Raw genomic sequence first — 24,788 nt, forward strand, 5'->3', positions numbered from 1 at the left:
CCTGAATATTGAGCTTAAAACTTCTTAGCTCTAGGTACCCCTGTTTGGTCGTACAGTTGAAGTATCCTATGTGATGAAGAGAAAGAGTCATAGAATCAACAGCATTGAACAGCTCTGAACCAGCAAACGCCTGAAAGGCCCCCTTCTGTTTCATAATAAGTTGTAATGAGGAACTGCTCATTTCAGTTTTTTTGCAGCATGGATTACAAACAATATATCTGAAACAATGCTTTAATTCCACAGAAATGAATCAGCTGATACAAATTTCTATTGGAGCAAGAGGGATGTGGAGGAATCTTCAAAGGCAACTTAAGTCATAAGGAAGATGCAAAGAGGCTTCCGGGAGATGTGAATATTCTAAGCGAATGCCCTTGGACATGGAAGATTAAGGACCTTCAGTTTAATAGAAAATTAAAAACAAAGCTGAGTGTTTTTGTTTTAAATAGGGAAGAGTTGAAAGGCAATTGATTGATATTTAAAGAGACGTGGTTGTCTCTGCACATAAGTTGCTGAATATCAACATCCAGGCACAGCAGGTGACTGGGAAGACAAGTGTATGTGGTATTTATTATATGAGAATTTAAATGCCACTCTAAGAATGTTTTACAGGAACAATGTAGTTTCCTGGTGAAACCAGATTTGAGATGTTCTAAGTGAACCCGTTTCTCTGAATAAGGATCTCTGCGCAACAGAGGGAGTGCAGTGAAGATTCAGTAGGTTGATTCTACTGAAGCATTGAAAAATTGTCAGGGGTAGATACAGGAATGATATTTCCCCAATCTGGGGTGTTATAGAATCAGGGCCACAGGCTCAATGTAAGGGATCTATCATTGAGGGGTGGAATGTGAAGAAATTCTTCAACCTGAAGATAATGAGTCATTGGAATCTGCCCAAGAGAAATGAGTGCATTCAAGACAAAGAGTGATAGACTTTGGGATATTAAGGTAACCCAGAGATATGAGGTTAGTGCAGGGAAATGTTGCTGAGGAAAAGATCAGCCATGATCTTATTGAGCAGGAAAATGGAAGGAAATGTTGGAAACCTTGTTCTATGGATCTAACAAAGAGAGTTCTCATTCTTTATGCAGCTTACACAAATATTGCTAGAATGACCCACAGCATTAAATCAATGCTAAAGCATCATCATAAACCATTTTCATGCCAGCTTTTAATGGTTTGGGAGGCAGGAAAGATTAAAAGCAAGCACACAAAATGTTACTATGCAACACAAGGAAAGTGGCAATGGCAGATGTAAAGGTGAATAAAGGTCATTGTTGAGGCAGAATAAATGAAACACAAAAATATCGGGAAAAATAAGATTTGGTTGCTGAATGCCTTAAATAAAAAGGTAGAAAATGTGCATTATCAGAATGCATTGAACTCCCTGTTAAATCTAGAAGGTTGCAATGTTCCTTGTCCAAGGATGCTTGAGCATGTAAAGTCATCCATTTTTCTAACCACATCCACCATAAATCAACCACGTTTCAAATATGATTTCACCAGGACACTCCAGAAAAACATCCTTTGTTTTGCACTCAAATTCTCACATAATAAAGGCCACATATGCTTGTCTTCTTAATTACTTCTTGCACCTGCACGCTAATTTTCAGTGATTTATGTGCAATCATGTCTGTTTGAACATCAGCCAGGTGTCTTTCAGTCCTTCATCATTTAAAACAAAAAAAAATCTCACCTTTGTTGTCGCTCACAACCCAGTTCAGACGAAAATGTTAGGTCATCTGGTTTGACAGAGAAAAGCAAAGTCTGAGAAGTCAAAGTGCAGCTGGGATGGACATTTAAAGTGACAAGTAAATGGCAATTTGATGTCAAGTTTGCAACCTAAACAAAGATTGCAAAGAGGGTAAAGGAAGGACTCTGGATGGAAAAACAGAGGTATGTGAAATGTAATCAACAGATTCAAAATCTTTATGGTCCTCCCTCTATCTATGCACTTGCTTCTGATTTTTTTTCCGGCTCTAATGACTTATCTTTCACCTAATTATTTCTCTGTCCCTATGCTTTGCTTGACTTGCTGATGTTCTGTTTCTATATCAGTTTTTTTTTTAAAAAGCATTCGTAGTGTTTTGGTTTGCTTCTGTTAAATAGCAAATTGAGAAGGTGTTGGTGGGGAAAATGTGGAATCATGTTTGGGACCAAAAAGGCAATTAGGGACCTATTCTTCTGGCCCTGGTGTTTGCTGAGTTTTGAGCTTCACAGCACCTCATTAACTCCATGTTCACTGAAGTGTTGAATTCTATACTTGTGGGAATGGAATGAGGCCACTTTTAGATGGAATGTGTTGCTTAGCAAATTGTAGAGCAGGTTTCTGATTGAATTTCAAGAAATGCTAGTTATCGCCCATTATATTATTTTCAAATGTATGTGGGATTCAGGAGTGGAATATAATTACATTCAAGAGTAAAAGTAACACATTGCTTGCTAATATGGTCACATTAACATTATTATTTTAACCCATTTGAGCTGGTTGTGTAGCCATTTTCTCACCAGTGTACTGTACTGGCCTGTACCAGCTATCCTTTACCTACATTTTCATACTGTCAGAAAACACATTGCAGACAGATTTAACATGTGATGTTGCCATTGTAAGCATACACAAATAACTGGAGGCACCATGCACAAAACTTTATGCAAGATTTGGTTGTACAAATGTATGTGCTACTGGATTAGTAATTTAAACGTCTGGGCTAAAGATCCAAGAAGATGAATTCAAATCTCACTCTACTTCTTGCAGAATTACAGTTCAGTTAAATAGCTTTTAAATAATTAAACCTGGAAATAAAATACCAATCTGAAGACTACAAAACCACCCAAATGTGCTAGGAACCCAACAGATTTAATAATGCATATTCTGCCATCCATGCCCATTTTATACACGACCATACTCAGAGAAAAGTAATCTAGATTCCTGGGTTAATGGTCCAGAGGAATGAATTCAAGTCCTACCCTGGCACTTGGGGAATTTGATTTCAGTTAATTACCTTTAATTAATTGAATGCTGAATAAAAAATGACTGATCTGCTGGCCACATAACCATTAAGTTGTTGTAAAAGCTTTCCAGAAACAACTCAACAAACTGTTCTGTTCAAGAGATTTAGTTTCTATTCAGTTTCTGCCAGTGGCAGTCATCTTATGAACAAATAAAAACTTCATTCAAATGACCAGAGATATCGAGAGAGAGAGAGCGAGAAAGAGAGGGTGAGAGCTAGAGAGAGAGAGAGCACAATGTCGAAAGAGAGAGTGAGAGATCTAGAGAGGTAATGAAAAGGAATATGAGCCAGTGAGATAGAGAACATAAGAGATGTGTTCATAGAGCACATTGGATAAGAATTTTAACTAAAGTTAGCTAGAATTTTCTGGAAGTCTGAGTTAAACTTCACTTCAATTCTTCATGGGGTCCACATTACAGATTTGAAATTTAAAAACTGTAAAGCCAGACATTAAATACCAAGGCCTTTGGAACAAGAACTAAAGAGGCACCCTAAAGGCAACTAAATGCAAGAGAAACAAAGTTCATTTCACTGGTCCTGAGCCAGTTCGTTTGAAGTAACATTCAGGAGACAGGTCCCACGAGAGAACATCATGTAAGTGAAATGGGGTTTGCATCTCTGACAGCAGCGAGTACCTTTTGGGAGGTTTTGTTCCCTGGACATTAGATTGGTGAAGATGTAGTGTCGGACAGGAACAACATCACTTTTTATTTAGCAACAATGAAGTTAAAGTTGACGACATGTGGATTTTCTCATATAATATGGAAAATTTTCAGCTGTAATTTAAATGAAAATCAGAACTGTGGTTTGTGATGCCATTGTTATGCATTTGCAATTCGTTACTGCTGTTGCCAGAAGGGGCCAACCAGTTCAAACTGGATGTAAGTACAGCACTGCTGGCCAAGAAAAGCACCTGTATAAGTACGCACCTGATTAGTTCCTTTGTGTAAAGACCCATTCTTCTTCTGCAATTATGACAATGTTAATCACTGCAAGGGTTTGATCAGTGAGCAGAAGTTATTTGCAAAGGGGAAAACTTTAAGGAAGGTAAAAATTCAATTGACAGAGTCGGCACATTCATGGCTCTGATCAAGTCAGTTACCCAAAATGTTAAACATCGATTTATTCTTCATTCTGGTGTGGTGAGTATTTCCAGAATTGTGTTTTTTTTTCTTAGATTGTTCCTGGGAAAATAAGCTAGAATATTTGTAAGCAATTTTAATTATTTTGGTTCACATTGCAATTATTTTGCTCATTTTTCCCATCTCCATTTCTGTGTCAATTGTTCTCATAGGAAAACCTAAAATAATAGCATACAGGAAGCAAGAGGTTTCTGCAACTATTCAGTATCGGTTGGTGTCTATGAAGAAAGCAAATACATTGATGTTCTAGTAAGAAATACTTTGACAAAAGCTTAAGGCCCAGTGGATAGATATGCACTCTGGTCCAGCAATACAAAACCTCTGCAATACAGCAGAACCTCTGCCAATAAAGCTTGTTTGAAAATGCTTGCTTTAATTACATATGGGGTTGAGCTTGTAGAACCTAGCTTGGTTATAATGGTTAAATTATGCTGAGCATGGCTTATGAGATTAACCTTTGGCTTTGAACTAGACTCTGGTTTTTAATCAACTTTTATTTTAGTTATGGTGTCCAGGGCTTAATACATATTTGATAATGAAGAGTACAAAGATTATGACTAAAATCCTACAATAAATAACATTGCTCTGTTTTTATAGTGAAAGTGATAATGAGATTGTAGAAGTACATGAGCAAGATACGGAATTACTATTACAGGAGACAAATATTCTGCAGTAAACTTAAAGGATATATTAAAGCTGCCGTCAATGTAAAGTCACCAGAAATTGATTCCTTCATGCCTGGGGGTCATACTGTAGGTTGTATTAGAGAAATTAAGCTCATTTTTTGTGAGATGGGGGTTGGAGAGGGAAAGAAATCTTTGGCAGAAGAGCTCCCATGCAGCAGAAACTGCTGAGGGTAGCAAAATGTTTATTTATAGTCTATGGAAACAAATGTGCCAAATATTCTCAGAGGGATCCTGGTGAAGGCCTTCTATAATAGATATAATTCTCGCTGTAAGAAAAGCTTCATTTTTACAATATATCTGCTAAGTATTTAGCCTGCCATGTTCTGGCTTATAACAATGTTGCTGCAAAACACTGACCACTTGCATCTAAATTCCCTCATCTCCTTTCCAATGACTTGATTTTATCAAAGGCAAGATTTGTCTTTGATTCATTTGCCTATTGCATGTTTGTGCATTCTCAGATTACCTGTCTCCTCTCTTTTATTCCTTTCACATCAGGTTCCACATGATCTCAATGAGTATGGGGACCTCAGACCCATAAAGTCAATACAACACAGAAAGTACCCAATCACATTCAAGAGCCATCCAATTAGCCCCTTTCCTTTATCCTTTTAATCCTGAGATTTCTTACTCCTCCAAGCACTTGTCTAATTCCTTTCTAATGACCAAGATTGAATTTACCTCTGCCACATCTTCAGGCAGATCATTAGTACTTACTGTGAATCAATAAAGAGGCAAAGAACGTTTGGCCAAGTGGCAAGTTGTACTGAGATGTTGGCGATACCACCAGAGTACCAACAGAAACAAGGTAACTTACACAGTCAAGTCATAACGCTATCTATGGGAATCTGTATATTGCATTTGCAAAGTGGTACCTAAAGAGAGAAACAAGACTAGGACTGAGCAGGCAAATGGCCCATTCCTTCACCAAGCAGAAGCAAACAAAGACACATTCAGAGCAGAGAAATGGATTTTACTGGATTATTTGTTAATTGTTTCTTGTGCAGAGGAAAATTCTGATTAACGCAGTAGTGAAATGAGGAAATTCAGGCAGTAGGGGTTTGAGTGCTTATATACTCTATAGCACACTTTTCACAGAGGGACGACTATTTTGCATTTATGTAAAGTGCCGATCAAAATCATCCAGGCAGATGAGTTGGCCTAGCCACTTACCCTTCATACACTTCTTCCCTAGATTGCTAAGGGACATCTTCAAACTCCTGCAATAAAATTCACCTCTACTCTGTACAGAACACAATGGATGGCTTTTGAACTGAGTAAGAGGGTGACTGGTTCAGACACTTGAAATCCTGCTTTAAAATCCTGATCCAACAGCTGTCACCATATTTGGATTGTTAGGAGTTTAAAAGCATTGCTGGCAATTTATTCTTCATTGGTATCTTAAGATCAAAATTACACTGCCTTGCCTTGTCTTATTTCCGGGTGAGAGGAGCAATCTTGAACCCTTCTCTACAGAAAAGGACACAGCTGAGAAAGGTTAACAGAATTCCCATGCCAATTGTCAAGGGAAAACCAGGAGTTTGCAAACAAAAAATATTTAAAAAAACAAAATCAGGGTCTATTTCGACATTTAATTTCTTGCCCAAAAATTGAAGTATTTTGGCAAGCAAGTTCAAAAGGAACTATTTACTGATTCTCTTCCCCCTCATGTCTCTCTCCCCATCACCCCAGGAGCTCCAGTTTGAGCCAGGGACCTTGTGACAAGCCAGGAGTTCAGCCCACTACCCACTTAGCTGTCTGACTGCACCAGCAAATTACACCAAAGCTATGTACATCACTGAATGATGTGGGGAGTGGAAGCCGCCAAAAAGATTGAGAGATTCTACCTCCCAGAAAGCAAATGGTGTCTTTCATGAGCAGGCAGCCAAAAAGCGGCTTGTTTGATGATCAGCGTGTCACCTTGTTGAGCAGGTGACCATTTGACCAAAAGCCAATATAAACCCTGGTCTTTCCACCAGTAAAACCTGAACCATAACTTGGACAAGGAGAAACAAGGTACTTCGTCTAGTTTATAAGTCAATAAGTAAAGGTGCCAAAGGTAATCAGAAGGCAGGAGAACAGGATTGAGAGGGAAGATAAATCAGCCATGATTAAATCGTGGAGCAGACTCAATGAGCTTAATTCTGTTCTTATAAGACAATAAGATACAGGAGCAAATTAGGTTATTCAGACCATCAAGTCTGCTTCACCATTCCATCATGGCTGATTTATTATCCCTCTCGACCGCATTCTCCTGCCTTCCCCACATAACCCTTGACACCCTGACTAATCAAGAACTTCCACTTTAAATATAACCAATGCTTCCACAACCATCTGTGCCAACAAATTCCTGACTCACTACCCTCTGACTAAATAAATTCCTCATCTCAGTCCTAAACGGACATCCCACTATTTTGTGACAATGCCCTCTTGTCCTAGACTGTCCCAGAATAGGAAACATCCTCTCCACATCTACTTTATCTAGGCCATTCAATATTTGGTAGATTTCAGTGAAATCACCATCCATTCTTCTAAACTCTCATGAGTACAGGCCCAGAGCCATCAAACGCTTCTCATACATTAACCCTTTCATTCCTAGAATTATTCTCGTGAATGTCCCCTACCTTCTTCAACGCCAACACATCTTTTCTCAGATAAGCATTCCAAAACTGCTCACAATACTCCAAATGCAATCTGACGAATGTTTTAATAGACCTTAGCATTACATATTTGCTTTTATATTCTAGACTTCTCGAAATGAATGTTAGAACTGCATTTACCTTCCTCACCACCGCCACAATCAACAAGCTAACTTTTAGGGAATCCAGCACGAGGATATCCAAGTCCCTTTGTACCTCAGATTTTTAAAATTTTCTCCCCATTTTGAAACTAGAATGTCTTTATTCCTTCTATCAAAGTGCATGACCACGCACTTCAGTACATTATATTCCATCTGCCAAGTCCTATTGGCCTATTCTCCCAATCTGTCTACATCCTTCTACAGGCTCCCTGCTTCCTTAACACTACCTGTCTCTCCATCCATCACATTAGCTGCAAACCTCGCCAGAAAACCATCAATACTGTCATCCAAATCATTGACATATCACGTGAAAATATGTGGTTCCTTACACTGACCCCTGCAGAACACTACTAGTCACCTGCAGCCAACCATGAAAGGCCCCCTTTATTCCCACTCTTTGCCTCCTGCCAGTTATCCATCCTTCTATACACGCTAGTATATTCCCTGTAATATCGTTAGACTCTTAACTAGTTAAGCAGCGTCATGTATGGGATCTTGTCAAAGTCTTTCTGGAAATCCAAGTAAACAACATCCATGGCCTCTACTCTATCTATCCTGCTTATTATTTCCTCAAAGAATTCCAACAGATTAGTCAGGCAAGATTTCCCCTTAAGGAAATCGTGCTGATTTTGGCCTATTATATCACATAAATCAAAGTGCCTCAAAACCTTATCCTTAATAATGGACTCTAACATCTTCCAAACCACTGAAGTAAGGCTAACTGGCCTATAATTTCCTTTATTCTGCCTTCCTCCCTTCTGAAAGAGTGAAGTGAGGTCTGCAGTTTCCCAATCGTCCTTTAACCATTTCAGAATCTAGTGATTCTAAAAAAATCATTTCTAATGCCTCCACAATTTCTTCAGCTACTTCTTTCCAAACAATGGTGTTTAGTCCATTGGGTTCCGTTTTTTTTTTACTTTCAGACCTTTAAATTTCCCAAGCACCTTTTCCTTAATAATAGCAACTCCACTCACTTCTATTCCCTGATGCGTACAAACTTATGGTGACTGCTAATGAGTTCCACAGTGAAGACTGATACAAATACTTACTAAATTCGTCTGCTATTTCTTTGTCCATCATTACTACTTCTCTAATGTTATTTTCCAGTTTTCTGATATCCACTCTCACCTCTACTTTACTCTTTTTGTATCTGAAAAAATATCTTTCTGAGTTAGCGGAGATACTTAAGTGAATACTTTGCTCCAGTATTCACTACAGAAAAGGACCTTGGTAATTGTAGGGATGACTTAAATTGGACTAAAAAGCTTGAACATAAAGATATTCAGAAAGAGGATGTGCTGGAGCTTTTGGAAAGCATCAAGTTGGATGTGTCAACCGGGACTGGATGAGAAAAACCCTAGCCTACTGTGGGAGGCGAAAGAGGAGATTACTGATCCTATAGCAATGATCTTTGCATTATCAATGGGGGATGGGAAAGGTTCTGGAGGATTGGAGGGTTGCGAATGTTGTTCCGTTATTCAAGAAAGGGAGCAGAGATAGCCTAGGAAATTATAGACCAATGAGTCTTACCTCAGTGGTTAGTAAGTTGATGGAGAAGATCCTGAGAGGCAGGATTTATGAACATTTGGAGAGGCATAATATGATTAGGAATAGTCAGCATGGCTTTGTTAAAGGCAGGTCATGTCTTACGAGCCTGACTGAATTTTTGAGGATGTGACTAAACACATTAATGAAGGAAGAGCAGTGAATGTAGTGTATATGGATTTCAGCAAGGCATTTGATAAGGTACCACATGCAAGGTTTATTGAGAAAGTAAAGAGGCATGGGATCCAAGAGGACCTTGCTTTGTGGATCCAAAATTGGCTTGTTCACAGAAGGCAAAGTGTGGTTGTAGACGGGTCATATTCTGCATGGAGGTCAGTGACCAGTGGTGTGCCTCAGAGATCTGTTCTGGGGCCCTTACTCTTCATGACTTTTATAAACGACCTGGATGAGGGAGTGGAGGGATAGGCTAGTAAATTTGCTGTTGACACAAAGGTTGGGGGTGTTGTAGATAGTGTGGAGGGCTGTCAGAGGTTACAGTGGGACATCGCTAGGAAGCAAAACTGAGCTGAGAAGTGGCAGATGGAGTTCAACCCAGATAAGTGTGATGTGGTTCATTTCGGTAGGTCAAATATGATGAAAGAATATAGTAATAATGGTAAGACTCTTGACAGTGTGGAGGATCAGAGGGATCTTGGGGTCTGAGTCCATAGGACACTCAAAGCTGTTGCACAGGTTGATTGTGTGGTTAAGAAGGTATACGGTGCTGATGCACCATCAATAACTCTCGGAGACTGGAAGTGAACGATAGGCTTTTATTAGCAGCAAAAGGGGAGCATAACATCTCGAGGACTGAGGGAGGAGCCGTGCCCCAATCGCCTTTATACAGGGGTCTGTGGGAGAAGCCACAGGAGCAGTCAGCAGAGGAGCATGTCCAGACAGGTATACATAGCTCACCACATTCATCCCCACTTTGTTTTAAAAGAGAGTCCCCACAGGGTGAAGTTTCTTACAAGTATATTTACAGGTCAAGTCTATCAGGCAGTCGAGTCTGTCGCTGCAATCTACGTAGCACCGGTGGTGATTGCATCAGTGCTGGTGGTGATTGTACCAGTGACGGTGGTTGTGCTGGCTCCAGCCTGACTTGAGGTACCAGCCCGTTAAGCATCAATAATCCCTCATGCGTGTAAGTGGCGCCCGGTATGGGAGTGGCGTGAGGAGTCTGTGTAGGGCTTTGCGTGCGCGGTGTCTCGTGGGTATATACATCGGTGGGTACAGGGTTCATAGTCACGGTGGAGTGTTCAGGGTAGGGGTCTGGTGCTCCTGCGGGTGCCAGGTCATGGACGGAGACCGTGTCCTCCCGCCCATCAGGTAAGACCACGTAGACATACTGGGGTTCGCATGAAGTAGGTCAACCCTCTCGACCAGCGGAGAGTATTTATTGCTCCTCGCATGTTTCCGGAGTGGCACTGGCCCTGGGGACGTCAGCCAAGCCAGTAGGGTGGTCCCAGTGGCAGACTTCCTGGGAAAAGAAAAGAGTCGCTCATGGCAGGTGGCATTGGTGGACGTGCATAACAGGGAGCGGATGGAGTGGAGTGCCTCGGGGAGGAGCTCCTGCCAGCGAGAGACCAGCAACCCCTTTGACTTAAGGGCTAAGAGTGTGGCCTTCCACACCGTGGCATTCTCCCTCTCCACCTGTCCATTCCCCCAGGGATTATAGCTCGTGGTCCTACTAGTAGCAATGCCCCTAGCCAGCAGGTACTGGCACAGCTCGTCACTCATAAATGAGGACCCTCTATCACTGTGGATATAGCAGGGATATCCAAACAGAGTGAAGAGCTGGCGCAGGGCTTTTATGACGGACGTGGTAGTGGTATCAGGGCAGGGGATGGCAAAGGGGAACCGTGAGTACTCGTCGATTATGTTAAGAAAGTAGACATTGTGGTCGGTGGAGGGAAGGGGGCCCTTAAAGTCGACCCTCAGTCGCTCAAACAGGCGGGTGGACTTGATAAGTTGAGCCTTTTCAGGACGGTAGAAGTGCGGTTTGCACTCAGCGCAGACTTGGCAGTCCCTGGTCATCGTCCTGATTTCCTCAAGGGAGTAAGGTAGGTTCCAGGCTTTCACAAAATGGTAAAGTCCAGTGACTCCCGGGTGGCAAAGATCTGCATGGAGGGCATATAGTCGGTTGAGCTGTGCGCTGGCACACGCTCACTGGGATAGGGCATCAATGGGGCTCATTGAGCCTTCCAGGCCGGTACAGGATATCATAGTTGTAGGTGGAGAGTTCTATTCTCCACCGCAAAATTTTACCATTTTTGATTTTGCCCCGCTGTTGGTTGCTAAACATGAACGCAACTGACCGCTGGTCAGTCAGCAAGGTGAACCTTTTGCCGGCCAGATAGTGGGGCCCTGAATGGTGGTGAGGGAGGAAGTGTAAGGGCAGGTGTAGCACTTGTTCTATTTACAAGGATAAGTACCAGGAGGGAGATCAGTGGGAAGGGATGGGGGGGACGAGTGGACAAGGGAGTCGCGTAGGGAGCGATCCCTGCCATAAGCAGAAAGGGGGAGAGGGAGAAATGTGCTGGGTAGTGGGATCCCGTTGGAGGTGGCGGAAGTTACGGAGAATTATACGTTGGACCTGGAGGCTGGTGGGGTGGTAGGTAAGGACAAGGGGAACCATATCCTGAGTGGGGTGACGGGTGGATGGGGTGAGGGCAGATGTGTGGGAAATGGGAGAGATGCGTTTGAGAGCAGAGTTGATGGTGGATGAAGGGAAGCCCCTTTGTTTAAAAAAGGAAGACATCTCCTTCGTCCTGGAATGAAAAGCCTCATCCTGAGAGCAGATGCGGTGGAGACGGGGGAATTGTGAAAAGGGGATAGCATTTTTGCAAGAGACAGGGTGGGAAGAGGAATAGTCCAGGTAGCTGTGAGAGTCTGTAGGCTTATAGTAGATATCAGTAGATAGGCCGTCTCCAGAGATGGAGACAGAAAGATCAAGAAAGGGGAGGGAGGTGTCGGAAATGGACCAGGTAAATTTGAGGGCAGGGTGAAAGTTGGAGGCAAAGTTAATGAAGTCGACGAGCTCAGCATGCTTGCAGGAGGCAGCGCCAATGCAGTCGTCGATGTAGCGAAGGAAAAGAGGGGCATGGATACCTGTAAAGACCTGGAACATGGACTGTTCCACAAAGCCAACAAAAAGGCAGTCATAACTGGGACCCATACGGGTGCCCATGGCTACACCCTTGGTTTGGAGGAAGTGGGAGGAGCCAAAGGAGAAATTATTGAGAGTAAGAACTAATTTTGCTAGACGGAGGAGAGTGGTGGTAGAGGGGAATTGGTTAGGTCTGGAATCCAAAAAAAACCGAAGAGCTTCAAGACCATCTCGGTGGGGCATGGAGGTATATAGGGACTGGACGTCCATGGTGAAACTAAGACGGTGGGGGCCAGGGAACTTAAAATCATTGAAAAATTCACCTGCCCTTACACTTCCTCCCTCACCACCATTCAGGGCCCCAGACAGTCTTTCCAAGTGAGGCGACACTTCACCTGTGAGTCGGCTGGTGTGGTATACTGCGTCCAGTGCTCCCGGTGTGGCCTTTTATATATTGGTGAGACCCAACACAGACTGGGAGACCATTTCGCTGAACACCTACGCTCGGTCCGCCAGAAAAAGCAGGATCTCCCAGTGGCCACACATTTTAATTCCATGTCCCATTCCCATTCTGATATGTCTATCCATGGCCTCCTCTATTGTCAAAATGAATCCAAACTCACGTTGGAGGAACAACGCCTTATATACCGTCTGGTTAGCCTCCAACCTGATGACATGAACATTGACTTCTCTAACTTCCGTTAATGCCCCTCCTCCCCTTCTTACCCCATCCCTGACATATTTAGTTGTTTGCCTGTTCTCCATCTCCCTCTGGTGCTCCCCCCTCTCCTTTCTTTCTCCTGAGGCCTCCTGTCCCATGATCCTTTCCCTTCTCCAGCTCTGTATCACTTTCGCCAATCACCTTTCCAGCTCTTAGCTTCATCCCACCCCCTCCGGTCTTCTCCTATCATTTCGCATTTCCCCCTCCCCCCACTACTTTCAAATCTCTTACTATCTTTCCTTTCGGTTAGTCCTGACGAAGGGTCTTGGCCCGAAATGCCGACAGCACTTCTCCCTATAGATGCTGCCTGGCCTGCTGTGTTCCACCAGCATTTTGTGTGTGTTGTTGTTTGAATTTCCAGCATCTGCAGATTTCCTCGTGTTTGCAGAGAAAATCTTATTTTGTTTAACAGGGTTATTTAGACCTTTCACATTAAAACTAAGTATATTAACAAAAGAATCCATCAAGTATCCTTTAGTAATGTATAAAAGGTTATCACAGACATGCAGATAGCGAATAAATAAAACAGTAAAAACATCCAATCAGCTTTCTGGAAGAACCCATTCCCCCCCCCCCAAAGAGAGAAATCAGCCAAGGGAGGCTATTACCTCTCAACCATCAGGCTCTTGAGCCAAAGGGGAGAACCACTCAACTTCATCAGTGTTCCCTCAAACTACGGACTTACAAGAGTCTTCATCGCATGTTCTTTATATTTATTGCTCATTTATTTGTTGTTACTATATTTTATTCTTTTGTATTTGCACAGTTTGTTGTCTTTTGGACATTATTTGTTTGTAATGTTGGGTACAGTATTTCATTGACTATTGTGTTTCTTGGATTTACTGTGCATTAACACAAAAAAATGAATTTCAGGGGTATATGTGGTGAGATACATGTACTTCAATAATATGTTTATTTTGAATTTGAACTTTGATCTTTTACTTGAACTGGGAAACAAAGAAAACAAATTCACTTTATATTGGAGAGAAGTGGTGGAGTGTTGGGTGGAATAAAGGAAATATCACCAAGAGGGCAAGAACAGATTTTTCTGCAGTGATAAGCTGCTTTTGCAGACATTAGATTAGTTAATAAATCCAGTAAAAGAGAGAAAACATAATCAAAAGAACATGTAAAAACTGAAGTGTTTGTCAGTGCTATAGTAAATACCAAACAGAAGAAACAGTGTTAATTGAGAGAGGGAGAAAAAATAAGTTGTAGTAATTGTCAGATATCCTGCAGCAGATGTGGTTAATACAAAAGAGAAAGAAAATTACCTGAATTTAATACAGAGTCTAGTATGCTCAGTGATAACTTGAGAAGCTTCAAAAAGTGTTTCCAGGATTGAATGGCTATGAAGAGCATTAGATGACTCTTGAGCTATATTCACTAAAATTCAGAAGAGTGAGACATGAACTCATTGAAACCTATCAAAAAGTGACAGGCCTTGATAGATTGGATGTGCAGAGGATGTTTCCAATGGTGGGAGACTCTAAGACCAGAGGAAACTGCCTCAGAAGAGGGACATCCATTTAGAACAGAAATAAGGAGGAATGTCTTTAGCCAGGGAATGGTGAATATGTGGAATTCTTTGCAACAGACAGTTGTGCAGGCCAAGTTGTAGCAAATGCTTAAGGCAGAGTTTGATAGGTTCTTGATTAGTCAGGGCATGAAGGGACATGGGAAGAAGGCAGGAGACTGGGGCTGAGAGGAAAATTAGATCGGACATGATGAAATGGCGGAGCAGACTTGATGGGCCAAGTAGCCTGAATCTGCTCATATCTTATGGTCTTGTGCTACAATGTAGAAGATGGCGAGTACCATTCCTTAAGCTTATGTTTGATTTTGTATTACAGCTGAGGGCATCAGATGAATATGTAGGAGTAAAATGGATTGGAAAATTTAAGTGAAAACAGAAAATGCTGGAAATACTTCAAAATAATGCAGAAGGCCATTTTGTGATTGGAGGTCTGTGACTAGTAGTGTACCACTGGTCAGTGAAGGGACCCTTACTATTTGTTATACATTAGCAACTTGGATATGACTGTATAAAAGTTATGATTATCATGTCTGAACATTTTGCAAAAATTTGTGGTATTGTTGTTAGCGAGAAGGGTAGTCTTAGGCTGCAGGATGATAGAGATCATTTAGTAAGATGGACAGAGCAATGTCAGGTGGAAATTGATCCCGAGAAGTATAGGGTGCTGCATGTTGGGAGGAGTAGTAAGAGAAAGGTATACACAATGAATAGCAGGACACTGGAGAGTCTAGGTACTTAATGTACAAGTCCAAAGATTGCTGATGCTGTCAGAACAAGTAGATAAGAAGGTGATTAAGGTATACACTTGACTTCCTTAGCCAGTGGATAGAGTACCAACGAAGGGAGATTATGATTTATAATATATTGGTAGGCCACAGTTGAAGAACTGATTACTGCTTTTATCATCATTATAGGAAGGATGGAATGCATTGGAGGTGCAGTAAACAATATTGCCTAAGATGAAGTATTTCAGTTACAACGAGAGACCGGGTTATGCTATGAAAAGAGAAATAATGTTAGTATTTCAAGTTGACAATCCTTAGAATTGGGAAAGAAGGAAAACAATTTAGTTATCATTGCAGAGACACACAGATTATCTCTGATAGAGTGAGATCAAGATGCTGAGAAGATATGTTGTAAATGAGGTAATCTAATCAATGGGTTAATGGGAATGGCTACAGAGAGAAAAAAGTAAATAAAACAAAGCAACAGCTTTGATTTTGACAATAGCTGAAGAGTGAAAATACTGGAGTATCTGTGATACATCTCACTCATATGGAGTGAGATATGTCAGATATAGTTGATTGATGGCATGAATGGTCAGTTCTGATCCCGTCGAGAAGTCTACCTGAAGTTGTAGAATTTGACACTGAAAACTAAGGCAGCTCAATGCACAGAAGAAAGATGGAGGTGCTGTTCCTCAAGCTTTTGTCAGCCTTCTTCTGGATGCTTCGTGGAGCACCTGCATTCATTCAGAAAGGATGACTGACCCAGGATCTCCTGATGTCTGCCATTTTGCTTCTCCATTCTGCCAATGCCTTCTATACTGTTAGAACAGTGCACAGTTTTGCAAGGATGACTGTCCTGGTATGGAATGTAGGTACAGTGAAATGATATAGCTGAGCTGGTTGGGATCAGGAAAGTAAAAACTTCAGAGGAGGTACAAAACGTGAGTAACATCACATAATTGGGAAAGAATTCGAACAGGAAGAAAGGATGAGATCTAGGTAGCAAGATGCAAATTCTTTTGGGCAAGAGCATGCTGAAAAAAGTGATCTTCCTCTTCAGATCTGCTTGTGAATCTTGGGAGTGGGTGGGTGGGGGGTAGGTAAACTAAAGTTTAAAAAAAAAAGTCTAGAAGACAACAAGGCCAATGGCTATGGGGGAAGATCTAAGGAAATGAGGTCCATGGCTACCTGGTAAACAATATTCTGAAGTATAATTGCAAGGTCATGTTCCAGTATTTCCAGAACCTTCTCTTTATTTCAGATTTCTAGTATCTGTAGTTTTATTGACTTTTGACTTAACCATTTCCCATTGCAATAATTTTGAGGACAAATAAATGAAGTTACTCCACAAGACGAAAAGACTATAAGACATAGGGGCAGAGTTAGGGTATTCAGCCCACTGTTCCATCATGGCTGAATTATTATCCCTCTCAATCCCATTCTGCTGCCTACTCTCCCTAACCTTTGATGCCCTGACTAATCAAGATCCTCTCAAATTCTGTTTTAAATATACCCAATGTCTTGGCCCACACAGATATCTGTGGTAATGAATTGCACAGATCCACCATAATTCTTGTTTCACTGTATTTACTAACTAATATTCTTTATCCCCAACTTTGAAGTCTCCTTTGACCAAATATAATCCTTTGAACCATTTTAAATTTTAAGCACACAAAAATCTTATCATCTTTTTATTTAAGAATATAAACAATGGATTTTTAAATTTTTTTTAGTTCTGATGTCACTCTTATAAATACTTGCCTTAGCTTCTCCAATAAATTAGTGTCTCCTTGCATGGTACTCAAAGCTCCTTGCTCTTACTCTCAAGTTTACTATAATGTCATTAATTTTGATTTCTATATCCAAAAATTGACACTGATTTATTAGCATATCTGATTGTTTTGGCAACTTGTTAAGCTTGTATGAGCATTTTATATTCTTCTGTACACCCTTTAGTAGTTCTCCTTCCCTCAACATCTGATATTTTTTCTTCATAGATGCGTATCAGCTAACATTTAATTTTATTAAAATTTACTTTGCACATAATTATCAGCTCAACAAGTTTTCCACTGTCTTGTTGTGTTGCTTTCCTCCACCTTGTTTAATTAACTATATTTAATATTAGCTGTAAATGTTGATGTTGAGTCACAAATTCCAATGTCCAAATGATTAGAATTAGTGGTCCGAGCGTTGATCTTTGTAGAACATTGCTTTCTGATATGTCTGCCAAGTGGAATTTTGAGACTTTATCCAAATTCTGCTTTTGAGTATTTAGTTATCTGAGTAACCATTAAGCTGTTCACCAGCCAATTCCATTGGCCACAGGCTTTGGCCACAAGAAATTAAGAAATTGAAGCATGAATAGAAGACAATACCAATAAATAATTCATCAATGTAATCCAATGTTCTTGCCCAATGTTTGTATTCACTGACTCCATCAGCATTCAAATGCCTATCAGTCTCAGCCATGAATATATCTAATGTCCAAATATTGTCATCCCCTGGGAGCAAAGAATTCTAAAGATTCATACCTCTACTGTGCAAAGATTTTCTTCTCTCTAAAATAGCCAACTGTTTAATACTGATGTATTGCACTGCTCTAGACCCTCTGGCCAAAGGAAACAGCTCTTATATTCTACCTTCATAACGCCTCACAGAATCCACTATGTTTCAATAAAACCACTTATTTTACTTCAAATAGTTTAAAGTACCACATTAACCTGTACAATGACTGCAGAAGGACAACTCCCTAGCCCCATTAATCAAACTATTGAAACTATAAACTGATATGCTACACTGCTTGTATGGTAAGTATATCCTTCTTTACAGAGATCAAACCTGCACATAACATTTTCTCTTGGTCCATTTCTGACACCTCTCTCCCACTTCTCGATCTCTCTGTCTCCATCTTTGGAGACAAACTGCCTACCAACATCTTTGTAAACCTACCTCTTCCCACCCTGTCTGCTGTAAAAATGCTATTCCATTTTCTCCGTTCCATCGTCTCCACTGCATCTGTTCCCAGGGTAAGGTTTTCCTTTCCAGGACATCAGAGATACCTTCTTTCTTCAAATAACTGGCTTTTCTTTCCTCCATGATGCTGCCTTCACCTGCATTTCCTCCATTTCCCAGAAGTTCATGCTCACCCCATCTTCCCACCGTCTTTACGGGATAGGGTTCCTCTGGCCCTCACCTACCACTCCATGAGTCTCTGTATCCAACACATCCTTCTCCACAACTTGTGTCACCTTCAACAGGATCCTACCATGAACCAAATCTTTACCACCCCCCCCCAACCCCCACCCCTCTCAGCTTTCCACAGGAATCACTCCCTCTGTGATACTCTTGTCCAATCATCCCTCCCTTCAATTGTCCCACGCTCCTGGCAAGCTACAGAAATGTTACACCTGTTCTTTCACCTCCACTGAAGGCCACAGATAATCCTTCCAGGTGAGTCAACACTTCACCTGTGTAACTGTATGTGGTGAGACCCAGTGTAAGTTGCAGGACTGTTTTGTCAAGAATCTTCATTCCATCCACCAAAGTGGAATTCCACAGTGGCCAACCATTTTAATTCTTGCCCTCATTCCTGTTCCAACATGTCCTCCTCATTTGCCACAATGAAGTTACTCTCAGGGTGGAGGAGCAACACCTCATATTCTGTCTAGATAGCCTCCAACCTGATGGCATGAACATTAATTTCTCCTTCCAGTCATTTCACCCTCCTGTTCTCTCTTCTATTCCACACTCTGGCCTCTTGCCCCTCCTCCTCACATGCCTATCTCCACCCTTTCCTCCTTTCCTCCCATGATACACTCTTTTCTCCAATGAAATTCCTTCTTCTCCTGCCCTTTACCTTTGCTGCCCACATGAATTTATTTATCACCTTCTAGCTAGTCCTCCTTCCCCACTCCCATCTTTTTTATTCTGCTGTCTTCCTCTTTCCAGTTCTGAAAAGTGTCTTGGCCCAACTCATTTCTATGGACGCTGCCTGATCTGCTTCTGGATTTCCAACATCTGCAGAATTTCCAGTGTACATGGCATTTCAGGTGCGGTGTCATGAAATCTTTGTAAAATTGCAGGATGATCTCACTATTCTTGCACACTGTCGCTCTTTAACAAGTAGCTTACCATCTAAAGAAAATCTAGTATCCCATTAAAAGTCTTTTAAAATTCAGAGTGCTTCTACAGATTAACTAAGGCCTACATCTTACTTTGCAAGTGAAGAATTCCACTAGATTAGTTAATGTGTTTAAGATTTTCAAAATCCAAGACTTTTCTGTATCTCTAGATTATTTTCTGACATTTTCCTGTGCACATCTTTAGCAGATATTAAGATGACTGGTGTACAGGTTTCAAGTTTTGTTCTTTCACTCTTTCAGGATAAAGGAACAGAATTACTGGAGCATCACTCCTCTGGCACTAGACCACTCTGCTTTGGAAAATTCATCTCTTCACACTCTTCTATTCCTTGCAGGCTGTGCAGGTGCAGTATCAGGATCTGCTCCAAAGAAAAGTCCAGAAACCAAAATATTAATGTTGTTTCATTCTTTATGGATGCTGCACGATCTGTTGAATATATGCATTATTTCTTTATAATCCAAATCTAATGATTTGTCACTAGACTCACATGGAGAAGGCAAAATGAAAGACCACTCTCAAAATCACAATAAGAAGACCATAAATGGCAGCAGGGAATTACTACAAAGAGCCATGGGAAACTATTAACAGTGATACAAGGACATTTTGAGTACATTTTCAAAATTATGATAACCTGTTGTTGCATTTTTCACGCAGAAGGAGCACTGCACTTCAGTGATTCCGAGGAGGATGCCCCAGCTCTAGAACTACAAGAAGCAGACCAAACCTATACACAGAGGAACAAGGGCATACAACATGATTGCACTCCTATCTCCATTGCAACATCAATTATTTGCATCTATGCAGCTCACATCTATGTTTTTAACATGCAAACTGATCAAAGAAACCCACCTAGGAGGAAATAAGAATCAAAAGAAAAGAACATACACACTAGATGTTTAAATATCAAAACCCCATAAGCCAAATAACTTACAGCAATAAAAAAGTACCATAGCTTCAAAGAGATGGCCCAGACTCCACAGAAAACTGCTGGTTAACTATCATGTTCACAATGATGCATTCCATATTTGCATACCTGCTCATTGCAGAAAAGAAGTACAAAATACACAGAAGGTTAGAAGTTGGCCACCTAGCCCACTCACTCCACCCTTACACATTGAGTCTAGAGTTGTTTTATAACTAGATGTAGACCAGTTCTATTTTGATTCCATTTTGGTTTTACACCAGCTGTACATGGTACATCTCAAACGACCACATTGAAGACGATGGGGCCGCTGACATCCATAAGCTGACATAAAACATCAAGAAGAAATTATTAATTTCAATAAAAATTTGTTTTAAATTCATTAACATAGGTTTAATATTGCAATTAATTTTAATATAATTAATTTATTATGGCCATTTAACATTTTCATGTTAGTTAGATCAATTTCCCATTGTTACTGGTTTTCTCTGATTATAAGAGGCATTAACTAACAGTGTGGCAAGCATTTAATGGCCATGGAACTAAAGCTTTGGTTGCTGGAAGGCAGGTGACTACCAGGATTAATGTGATTAAATGCTAAAGATGATTAGGCGGGCACAGATGTTGGTTAGATGGGAGAGCATTTTGTTTCACCTTATGTGACTGTAGCTCTTCTTACTGGTGCACAGCCTTTAGTCATAGTTTGAATACAGCTAACGTTTAATCAAATCACAATTTTTGGTGAGGAAGTATATTAACTATGGTCAGAAAGTGTCTCATCTCAGCTTTGGTTGTACATTTGATGTAGAAGCTAGAATACACAATTTTGACCCTCTGTTAGTAATAGGGCAAAATCTTCAATGACATTATAATAAGACCAATGAACAATGCAAAGATATTTATAACACTTATATTGAGGAAGCAAAGGGTTAAGCTGCCAGGCGCTGCTGAAACCTTCAGCTGAATCAGCAGTCAGACTTCCAGGGGCTAACTGTTAATTATAGATGTGGAAAAGCTGCAATCCATCCTGCTTAAATGAGTGATTTATTGCAGGATGCTGAGAATACAGAATATTTAGCCTTCTTAGTGGAAACCTTCAAGATTTTTTTTGAAGATTGCAATTTAGATTTATAGCACAACATTTACTTGTAAGGTAATCCATGATGGAAGTCCTGCTCATATGCTGGCAATATCCAGTGAAAAAGTTGTTCCAACTGTGAATTAAATTAATGCTTAATATTGAGCTTATTATATTTGTGTATAAGCAGTTACAACCCAAAATCACAAGTAGACTGTATATCAAAAGAACCTTGTTTCTAACTTCATTATTGATCCAACTAATCAAATTTGTCCTACTAATACCTCAGGCAAAGTCATACTAAATTACAAGCTATCAAACTTTTCATTGCATGTGATTTCTTATTCAAAATAGTATTGAAAATGTTACAGATACAGGACCATATTTAGTATTTAGCTCCTGTTTCTTCAGATGCATGTAATTTAGCTCAACAAAACCAATGTAGAAGTTGTACTCAATATTAGCATATAGGATAGCATGCATTTATGTGATTTAAATTCGGCTTAGTATGTTAACAGATGATCTGCCATGTTGAAAATGAACGGTAGAACACGTTTATCTAACTGGTTGCATCGCCATCTGGTATGGCAGGGCCACTGCACAGAATTGGAAAAGCCCCAGAAAGTTATAAACTCAGCCAGTTCCATCATGGGCACTAGCCTCCCTACCATCCGAGACACCGTCAAAAAAGTGATGCCTTGAAAGAGTGGCATCTATCATCAAGGACCCCCATCACCCTGGACATGCTCCTTCTCATTGCTTCCATCAAGGAGGTAATACAAGAGCCTGAAGGCACACACTTCAACCTTTCAGGATCAGCTTCTTCACCACCGCCAGATTCATGAATGGACAATGAACATTACCTCGGTAGTTTTGCCTGAGGTATTAGGAGGATAACTTTAAATAGTTAGATCAATAATTAAGTTAGAAACCAATTTCTTTTGTGCTTGTGACTTTGTGTTTCTTTTTTCCTTTTTGCACCACTTATTTAATTTAAATTATATATATGTGCTGTATATAGATATTGTAATTTATAGTTTATTACGTATGGTACTGCTGCTGCAAAACAACAAGTTTCACGACATACGCCAATGATTTTAAACCCAATTCTGAATCAATAATACAATTACTTTGAACATTAAATAAATAGAAAAATGGCATTGTAATGTTACATTTAAGTATTCGTGGGGAATTTGATTCATTTCAAATTAAAGGAGGTTAGGTTTAAGATTACAATAAGAAACAGTCCAACAGTTATAGTTTTGGAACAAAGATGAAACTGTTGTTTGAAGTGGCTTAGTAAGCCATTCAATTATATCATTAGTGGTTTAAGCTCAGAAATCAAAACTAATCTTACCACTTACACCCATAACCTGAAGAAAATGATTTAATAAACACAATTGCTTTTTATTTCTACAAAGAATGGACTTTTCTTCATTACTATAAAAGGAGGCACTTGCTCTCTGCAAATCTCTTCCCCCAGCCTCATCCACTGAGAATTTGCTGTGAAGTATTGCTGCCAACTTCAGTGGTGAGAATTGAGAGTAAAACATGGCCTTCAGCTTGAAAATTCCCATCAGAGTATGCATGTGTGCATGCACATGTACATGTATGTGTACAGAGGTGAATGGATGAAGAAATCAATGTAGAGTAAGTCAAGGGAGATGTTGGAAGCAGATGTTATGGCAATATTCAAGTTTATTGTTATTCAGCCATACACATGCATACCGCCAAATGAGACAATGTTCCTCTGGACCAAGGTGCCCAACATAGTATATATGACTTACACACAGCACATAGTCATATCACAACAAATAATTTAACAAATAATAAGGTGCATATATGATACAAGTTAAAATGCAACTGATGCTTCATATGTGACGAGACCTGGGTGTTGGCAGGAGTTCAGTAGTCTTATGGTCTGGGGGAAGAAGCTGTTTCCCAGCCTACCAGCCTTTGTCCTAGTACTAAGGTACATCCTGCTTGATGATAAGGGGGTCAAAGAGATTGTTGGACTGTTGGGAAGGATCATTGACAATGCCAAAGACCCTGCATATGCAGCACTTCTGATAAATATCTCTAATGGTTGGAACAGAGACCCTGATGAACCTCTCAGCAGTTCTTGCAATCCTTTGTAGGGGCTTGTGGTTGGTGCCTTGCAATTCTCATACCAAAGGGCGATGCAGCTGATGCTCCTTTGGAAATGGTGGAGGTGGGAGGAGAAAGAGGAGCCTCACTCACCTTGGAGCTCCTCAGGAAAGAGAAATGATGCTCTGCTTTCTTAACCAAAGAGATGGTGTTGAGAGACGAAGTGAGGTATTTGGAAAAATGCATGAATGGGCCAAGAATGTAGGGTTATGAATCATGTACACACAGATTTGATAAATTTAAATTAGCATCAAGGTCAGCACAGACACAATGGAACCAAATGGGCTTTTCATGTGCTCTACTGTTCTATGTTCCATATAAGCCTCACAGCAAGAAACTGCTGGGAAAATGTAGACAACAACTGTCAAAAAATGTCTTAAGTTTCTAAAATAATTAATATTTTATGAAATTATTAAATTAATGAAATGCACTAGGAAGTTTGAAATAATGAAATCACAAAAACAAATGCATTCAAATGAGATCACTAGGATTTATCTTAATCTGCTTGCAACTAATTCTTATCCTTCACTGATAAAGACAGCCAATTCCTACAAACTGTTGAAGGCTCTTTGAACTGCTGCCCTTGTGTAAATGTAGGAAATACCTGGAAATTTACATTCTAATACTGCAGCATCAGAAATCAGTGCTGAACAATAGCCAACAGGTTTCTTAGCTTAACATTCATGCATAGAAACCCTAAACTTGCTGGTAGTTATAAAGGGAATACTGATTAGAACTATTGGCTTTCCCCACAAAACACAGCTCTTAAAGGATCAATTGCAGTACGCCTAGAAAATAATGATTCTCAGTGAGTTAAAAGTATCGGAATCAAGCTTATTATCACTCACCTATGTTGTGAAGTTTGTTTTGAGGTAGCAGTACAGTGCAAAGACTAAAAAATAGTACAAGTTACTAGTATAAATTAGATATAAAGAGGAAAAGTGAGGAGTTCATGGATCATTCAGAAATGCAACCAGTTAACATACTTTCTAACATACAACTGTACAAATTCACAAATGTTGTTGACATACAAAATCTCCTCAAACTCCTAATGTAGCATAGCTGCTGATGGGCTTTCTTCAGGATTGCATCAAAGTATTGGGCACAGGATATACCCTTTGAGAAGTTGACACCCAGGAAGTTGAAACCATTTACCTTTTCCACTGCTGACCTTTCTATGAGAATTAAAAAATGTTCCTTTGACTTCCACTTCCTGAAGTCC

The 24,788-nt window shown here is 40.3% G+C and overlaps 1 long non-coding RNA gene across 1 annotated transcript; it reads left to right on the forward strand.

The window, feature by feature from the left end:
• Window positions 1–1,658: 1,658 nt before the first annotated feature.
• Window positions 1,659–22,841, forward strand: LOC140737967 (uncharacterized). The gene is made up of 2 exons (XR_012101270.1): window positions 1,659–1,892; window positions 19,658–22,841. It is a non-coding gene; the product is annotated as an uncharacterized lncRNA (long non-coding RNA).
• Window positions 22,842–24,788: the final 1,947 nt, after the last annotated feature.

This window comes from Hemitrygon akajei, chromosome 13, assembly GCF_048418815.1.
Source record: "Hemitrygon akajei chromosome 13, sHemAka1.3, whole genome shotgun sequence".
Lineage (NCBI taxonomy): Eukaryota > Metazoa > Chordata > Chondrichthyes > Myliobatiformes > Dasyatidae > Hemitrygon > Hemitrygon akajei.